Source organism: Galeopterus variegatus, unplaced genomic scaffold (assembly GCF_000696425.1).
Source record: "Galeopterus variegatus unplaced genomic scaffold, G_variegatus-3.0.2 Scaffold1016, whole genome shotgun sequence".
NCBI lineage: Eukaryota > Metazoa > Chordata > Mammalia > Dermoptera > Cynocephalidae > Galeopterus > Galeopterus variegatus.
In genome coordinates, this window is record NW_007727127.1 from 297,966 (window position 1) to 306,490 (window position 8,525).

An 8,525-nucleotide genomic window follows, 5' to 3' on the forward strand; every position below is an offset into this window, starting at 1 on the left:
CGGGAGCGCCGCCGCGCTTCCCAAGCGGCGCACTATCCAGTGCGCCACCGGGTCGGCCCAATTTTTACCATGTTATTGGCATTTTTGCCAAGTAAAATTTTGTAACTTATGTATATTTATTCATCTTTTAACACTGTTCCTTTTTGTGTTTGAAGAGTTCTTTGATTCACCTGGACATCAGTTTAGTCTATTCCCCATCACTTGAAATGCCACCTGTATTAGTGCTAAGTTTCTACATGAATTTGATCTTATTTCTGTTACAGGATCTGATTTTTATGTACCCTGTGCAGTTTTTAACCACTATACCTGGTTATTTATGTCTTCATAACTGTTAAGAGCAACATCTCCCATCACTCTTTCAGAATTTTCCTGGATTATTTTTACACGCTTTCCAATATGATCTTTAAAGTTAGCTTGTCTGGTTCTTGGGGGAAAATTGGAACTTCTACTGAGATCAAGTTAAACAAGTTGAAATAAGGATAATGATTATGATACAGAGACTTAATGATACAGAGACTTCCTTCTATTCAAAACCATGGGTATGTATTTTTTCATGTGTTCAGATGGTCTCTTGTGTTTCAGTGACTTCAAATTTCTATCATTTAGGTCCTGCACATCTTTAAAGGTTTATCTCTCGGATGTTGTAAATGAGATTTTTTCTTTCATTATACTTCCCAACTAGTTGTATACAGGAAAGCTATTGATTCCAGCTATCTTGTTGAATTCTCATCAAGAATAGCTTTTTTATTTTTATTTTTATTTTTTTTCCTTTTTGTCTTTTTTCGTGACCGGTAACAGGATCGCAGCCCTCGGTGTCGTGCCCGCACCGCACTCAACTAGTGAGCGGACCGGTCTCTATATGGGATCCGAACCCTCGGCGGGAGCGCCGCCACACTCCCAAGCACCGCATTCTACCGAGTGCGCCACCGGGCCGGCCCAAGAATAGCTTTTATTTGATTTTTTTTTATTGAATCAAATTTGATTATACATATTTTGGGGGTTCAACATTGAGATATGTTGATCAAATCAATATTACTAGCATATATACATATTGTTACAAATCATAATTATTCTTTATGCCCCTTGTCCAGTCTCTCCCCATCACCCTCTCCCTCCACCCTCCCCCCTCTAATTACCCTAGATTTCTTCTCTCCTTCTGAAAGAATAATGGTTACTCTCTTGAATTGTTGCCTAGGTGGTATGTCCAATGCTGAGAGGTGTGATCAGATCCCCCAATATTATCATAGAGCAGATGCTTCTTCGGTCACTCTGAAATGGGATCATAGAGCAGATGCTTCTTCGGTCACTCTGAAATGGGCTTTGTGGAGAGAGACATCCTCTTGTTTTCTTTATCTCTGCTGGTGACTCTCCTTGTGTCAATGCACTCCAGTGGCTGGCAGACCACCTGCGTGGTGGTTGTGGCATCTAGCTGCCTTCGCAGCAGCCATGGTTATTGTGATGACTGTGGTGGGCCACCCACATGGAGGTGATGTTTTTGGCAAGGTACTAGGTGCTGGCCATGTGCCTGGTTGTGGGGAGTGTCTGGTCCCTGGCTCCATAACTCGGGTCCCTGGGCAGGCCCTGAGATGCTGGTGCAGTGTGCCAGGTTGTGGGAGGGGGGGTCCAGTCCACTTCTCCATGACTCGGGTCCCTGGGTGGGCCCTGAGGCACTGGCGTGGTGTGCCTGGTTGTTGGAGAGGGGTCCAGTCCCCTTCTCCATGCCTCGGGTCCCCAGGCGGGTCCCAAGGTGCTGGCGCATTGTGCCTGGATGTGGGAGTGGGGTCCGGTCCCTGTCTCCATGCTTCATGTCCCCTGGCCAGCCCCAAGGCTGATTATTTTGATATACCTAAAAAAACTCCTTAATTTTTATACCTTTTTTCTTATTCTCGTCTAACTGCTCTAACCTGTACGTCCAGAATATTAAATGATTATGGTGAGTAAACATGTTTGTCTCAATCCTGAGTAAAGAATATGTCTAGTGTTTGTTTAGCATGATGCTAGATTTTTATTATTTAGTTGAGCATCCATTTATTTCTGCTTTAAGCATTTACATCAAGGACAATTGTATATCTTTTTGTCTCATCAAATAAAACTTAATTTGTACTCTTCCCCTTCATTTTATATGTACCTTATATACATATATTTTATATACAGAGGGATCTTCAAAACATTCATGGAAGGATTTGTATTATCTTTTAATTCCATTTTTCATTGAACTTTGTGAAGTATCCTTGGGCATGTGTGTATATGTACATACATATATACTCTATATATATATACTCACGTTTTTTTTCTTCGTTTTTGAAATTATGGTAAAACATATAAGATTGGGCCGGCCCGTGGCTCACTCGGGAGAGTGCGGTGCTGGTAACACCAAGGCCACGGGTTCGGATCCCATATAGGGATGGCCGGTTCGCTCACTGGCTGTGCGTGGTGCTGACAACACCAAGTCAAGGGTTAAGATCCCCTTACCGGTCATCTTTTTAAAAAATATATATATAAGATTGCCATTTTAAGCATTTTTAAACATGCAATTGCGTGGAATTAATTATTCACAATGGTGTGCAACTACTACCTCTGTTTCCGAAACTTTTCTGTCATCCTAAACATAAGTTCCATACCCACTAAGCAATAACTTCTCATTATTCCTTGCCTCGTTTCTGGTAACCTCTAATCTATTTGTCTCTGAAAGTTTTTTTCTTTTTCTTTTTTCTTAATTGACCCATCATAATTGTACATAGTTATGGAGTACAGTGTAATATTTGGGTACATTTATACAGTGCGCAATGATCATAGCAGGGAGTTTAGCATATCTGTCACCTCCAACATTTATCACCTCTTTGTGTTGGGAACATTCAACATCCTCTCAACTAGCTACTTGAAGCACACAGTAGTTTGTTGTTGGCTGTGGTCTCCCTATATTGCTAGATCTTATTCTTCCTGTCTCTCTACAATGTTGTATCCATTGACCCCCCTCTCCCCTCCTGTTAGCAGTCTCCAGTAACCACTATCCACTCCATCAGTGGCTCTGGTTGCACGATGGCGCTGTCCTGTGGGCTTGGGTTACCAGGGTGGGTGTGGGGAGTGCCCAGTGTGTGCCGCTGTTCTAGAGCCAGGCAGTGCTCGTATTCTAAGCGGCTCCCTGCCCTTGGCTCCTGGCTGGCAAGGGCTGTGCAAGCCTCGTTGGCAAGGATGGGAGTTGGTGGGGGCCCTCTTTCTACCCTTTCGCTGCAGGGTCCTCTCTGTGCAGATCTGGTGGCAGAGATGCGACTGCTGAGGTCGTGTTCCTCTCTGTCCTCTCTATGCTGCCATCCCGGGCTCTTGTGCTCCACAAGGATCTCACCCATCTCCTCCTGCACTCCTGCGCTCTCCCACAGATGCTCCCGTCAATATTTAGCTGTCAGTTGTTCTGGTCTTTTCTGTGAGAAGGACTCCAAGCACCTCTAGTCTGCCGTCTTGCCCCTTGTTCCTCTTGTTTTCTTTTATGGTATATACTTAAAGTGTACAAAATATTTTTATATACTTGATATATATAGTGATTACTACAGTAAGGAAATTAACATACCCATCACATCAAGTTCCTGTGCATGTGTGGCAAGAGTACCTAAAATCTACTGTCTTGGCAGGCCACCAGTATACAACTTTACTAACTACAGTTCTCATGTACATGAGATCTCTTATGCTTATTCATCCCACATAACAACTTTATCCTTTGATCTACGTCTTTCCATTCTCCTCCCCCTCAGCTGTAGTAACCACTGTTTTACTCGACTTCTATGTATTTGTTTTTTGGGTTTTTTTTTTTAAGATTTCACATATGTGAGATCATGCAGTATTTTTTTTTCTGTGTCTGGCTTATTTCACTTAGCATGACTTAGCATGATGTCCTCCAAGTTCATCCCTGTTGTCATAAATGGCAGGAACTCCTCTTTAAATGCTGAGAATACGCCATTGGGGTGTGTGTACGTACATGTGTACCATACCTTGCTTATGTACTTGTCTGTCAACGGACACCTTGGTTGTTTCCATATCTTGGCTACTGTGAATAATGCTGCAATGAACACGGGAATGCCAACAGCATTATGAGGTGGTGATTTCATTTCCTTTAGGTGTGTTCCCATAAGAGGGATTGCTGGATCATGGTAGTTCTATTTTTAATTTTCTAAGGAACCTCCACACCATTTTCCACAGTAGCAGCACCAGTCTACATTCTGTCAGTGTACAAGGGTTCCCTTTTTTCCACGCGTACATCTTGTACTTTGAGAAAAACTATCCTGACAGGTGTGAAATGATGCTTCATGGTGGTCTTCATTTCCCTGATGATTGGTGATGTTGAGCACCTTTTCATACACCTGCTGGCCATTTCTGTGTCTTTGGAGAAATGCCTATTAAAGATTTTTGTTTGTTTATTGATCAGGTTATTTGTCTTTTTGCTATTGAGTTGAGCTCCTATTTTGATTCTTAACCCCTTATCAGATATGTGGTTTGCAAATATTTTCTCCCAATCTTAGTCTCCCCTTTCATTGTTTCCTTTGCTGTGCAGAAACTTTCTAGTTTGATGTGGTCCCACTTGTTTACTTTTGCTTTTGGCATCCTAACCAAAAAATCATTGCCAAGACCAATGTCAAGAAGCTTTTCCCCTCTGTGTTCTTGGAGTTTTATGATTTCAGGTCTTACAATGAGGTCTTTACTCCATTTTGAGTTGGTTTTTTGAGTATGGTGTAAGATAAGGATCCAATTTCATTCTTCTGCATGTGGATAGTTTCCCCAACACCACTTACTGAAGAGGCTATCCTTTACCCATTGTGTGTTCTTGGCATCTTTGTCAAAAATCAATTGACTGTAACTCATGGATTTATTTCTGGGCTCGCTTTTCTGTACCATTGGTCTGTGTGTCTGTTTTTATGCCAGTGTCATGCTACTTTAATGACTATAACTTTGTAGTAGATTTTGAAGTCATGTAGTGTGATACTTCCAGCTTTTTTTTTTTTTTTTTTTTTTGTCAAGATTGCTTTGGCTATTTGGGCTCTTTTGTGGTTTCATGCCAACTTTAGGACTTTTTCTATATCTGTGAAAAATATTATTGGAATTTTTGCATTGATTCTGTAGATTGCTTTGGGAAGTATGACCATTTTAATAATATTCTTCCAATCCATGAACAAGGGATCTCTTTCCACTGATTTGTGTCTTTCAATTTCTTTCACTAATGTTTTATAGTTTTCAGTGCACAAGTCTTTCACCTCTTTGGTTAAATTTATTCCTCAGTATATTATCTTTCTGAAGCTATTGTAAGTGGGATTATTTTCTTGATTTTTTTGACAGTTCATTGTTAGAATATAGTGATGGTTCTGATTTTTGTTATGTTGATTTTGGATTTTGAACTTTACTGAATTTATTGGGTCTAAGTTTTTTTTCATGGTTTTTAGGGCTTTCTGTATATAAGATCATGTTGCCTACAAACAGGGACAATTTCCTTTCCAATTTGAATGCTTTTTATTTCTTTTTCTTGCCTAAATGCTCTGGCTAGGACTTTTAGTGTATTTTGAACATTAGAAGCAGTGAGAGTGGGCATCCTTGTAAGTGATCTTAGAAGAAATGCTTTCAACTTTTTACCACTGAGTATGATAGCTATAGGCTTGTCGTATATGGCTTTGTTTATGAGGTACATTCTTTCTGCACCTAATTTCTTGATAGTTATCATGAACAGATGTTGAATTTTGTCAAATTTTTTTTCTTCATGTATTGAGAAAAATCATATGGTTTTTGCCCTTTGCTCTGTTCATGTAATGTATCACACTTATTGATTTAGCTATGTTGAACAATCCTTACATCCCAGGGATAAAATCCCATTTATCATGGTGAATGATTGTTTTTAATATGCTGCTGTATTCAGTTTGTATATTGTTGAGGATTTTTGCATCTATGTTCACCAGGGATATTGGCCTGTAATTTTCTTGTACTGTCCTTGTCTGGCTTTGGTATCAAAGTAATGCTGGCTTTGTAACATGAGTTTGGAAGTATTCTCTCTTCAACTTTTTGGAAGTTTCAGAAAGATTGGTGTTAGCTCCTCTTTAAGTGTTTGGGAGAATTCAGTAATAAAGCTGTCAGCACCTAGGCTTTACTATGATGGGAGACTTTTAGTTATGGATTCAATCTCCTTATTATTGGTTTGTTCAGATTTTCTATTTCTTCATCACTCGATCTTGGTAGATCGTACACTTCTGGGAATTTATCCATTACTTTTACGTTATTCAATTTGTGGGTATATAATTGTTCACAGTAGTCTCTGATGATCCTTTGTATTTCCTTGGTTATCAGTTGTGATGTCTCCTTTCATTTCTCATTATACATGAGTCTTCTTTTTGCTTAACTAGAGGTTTGCCAATTTATCTTTTCAAAAAACCAACTACTAGGGCCAGCCCGTGGCTCACTTGGTAGAATGTGGTGCTGATAACACCAAGGCCATGAGTTCGGATCCTTATATAGGGATGGCCGGTTTGCTCACTTGGCAGAGTGTGGTGCTGACAACACCAAGTCAAGGGTTAAGATCCCCTTACCAGTCATCTTTTTAAAATAATTTTTTTTAAAAAACCCAGCTACTAGTTTTGTTATCTTCCCTATTGTTTTTAGTATCATTTATTTCTTTTCTTTTTTTTCTAAAAGATGACCAGTAAGGGGATCTCAACCCTTGGCTTGGTGTTGTCAGCACCACGCTCAGCCAGTGAGCCAACCGGCCATCCCTATGTAGGATCCAAACCCATGGCCTTGGTGTTATCAGCACCGCACTCTCCCGAGTGAGCCATGGGCCGGCCCTAGTATCATTTATTTCTACCATGATCTTTATCATTCTCTTTCTACCTGGGCTGTTCGTTTGCTTTCTAGCTCCTTGAGGTGTACCATTGGGTTGTTTACCTAAGATTTTTCTCTTTTTTTGATGTAGGCATTTATTGCCAAAAACTTCCCTCTTAGAAATACTTTTGCACAGGCTGGCGGATTAGCTCAGTTGATAAGAGCATGGTGGTGTTTTTTGTTTGTTTGTTTTTCAATAGGAAGAAAAGGCACAACAAATTTTATCATATAATGGGCTGGGAAAAGACAAAGCATGGAGGAAATCACAAGACAGTAATGTCCAAGCACCAAGGTCTAAGGGTTCGGATCCCCACACTGGCCAACTACAAAACAAACAAAAAAAAATGCTTTTGCTACATCCCATAAGTTTTGGAATGTTGTGTCTGGTTTTGTCTCGAGATATTTAATTTCCCTTTTAAGTTTTTTGTCTCATTGGTTGTTCAGGAGCATGTTTAATTTCCGTGTATTTGTGAATTTGACATTCCTCCTGTTACTATTTCCAATTTAATACCACTGTAGACAGAAAAGAGATCTCACGATTTCAGTCTTCTTAAAGTTGTTAAGAGTTCTCTATGCCCTAATGTATGATCTGTTCTGGAGATAGTTCCCTGTATGCTTGAGGATATGTGGTCTGCTGTTCCATATATATCTTACGTTAATTTTGTCTAATGTGTAGTTGAAGTCTGATGCTTCCCGAATGTCTGGTCTGTTCATTGCTGAGAGTGGAATACTGAAGTCCCCTATTATTGTATTATAGTCCATTTCTCCAAACGTATTAGTATCTGCTTTATAAATTTAGGTGCACATGTTTACAATTGTTTTATATCTTCTTGATCAATTGACCCCTCTATCATTATATCATGACCTTGTCTTCTTAGTTTTTTATTTAAAGTCTGATATAAGTATAGCTACTTCTGCTCTCTTTTGGTTTCCATTTGCATGGAATAATGTTTTCCATCCCTTCACTTTTAGTCTATGTATATCCTTAGAGATGAAGTAAGTCTCTTGTAGGGAGCATAGAGAACAGGTTTTATTTTTAATCCATTCAGCTACTCTGTCTTTTTTTTTAATTTTCCTTTTTGTCTTTTTTACTGACCGGTAACGGGATCGCAACTCTCGGTGTTGCGCCCACACCGCGCTCAGCCAGTGAGCGGGAACCGGTCTCCACATGGGATCCGAACCCTCGGTGGGAGCGCCGCCACGCTCCCAAGCGGCGCACTCTCCAGTGCGCCACCAGGCCGGCCCAACTCTGTGTCTTTTGATTACAGAGTTTAATCCACTTACACTCATGGTAATTACTGACTGTTAAGGACTTCACTGTTTTCTGGTTGTTCTATGGATTCTTTGTTCCTCTCTTCCTGTCTCCTTTGTGATGGAGTCACTTTTCTATAGAGGTAAGTTTTGATTCCTTACTTTTTACCTATTGTGTATCTACTATAGATTTTTGCTTTGTGGTTTCCATCATCCTCTAGGGCTGTACTGTCTGATACTAGCCACATGTGGCAAATGAGCACTTAAACTGTAGCTTGTCCAGACTGAAAGTGTTAAGTATAAAATGCCTAATTTTGAAGACTTAGTACCAAAAAAGAATGTAAAATATAAATATTATATATATATATATATATATATATATTTTGTCTTTTGTCTTTTTCCGTGTCCAGCCACGGATCGCAACC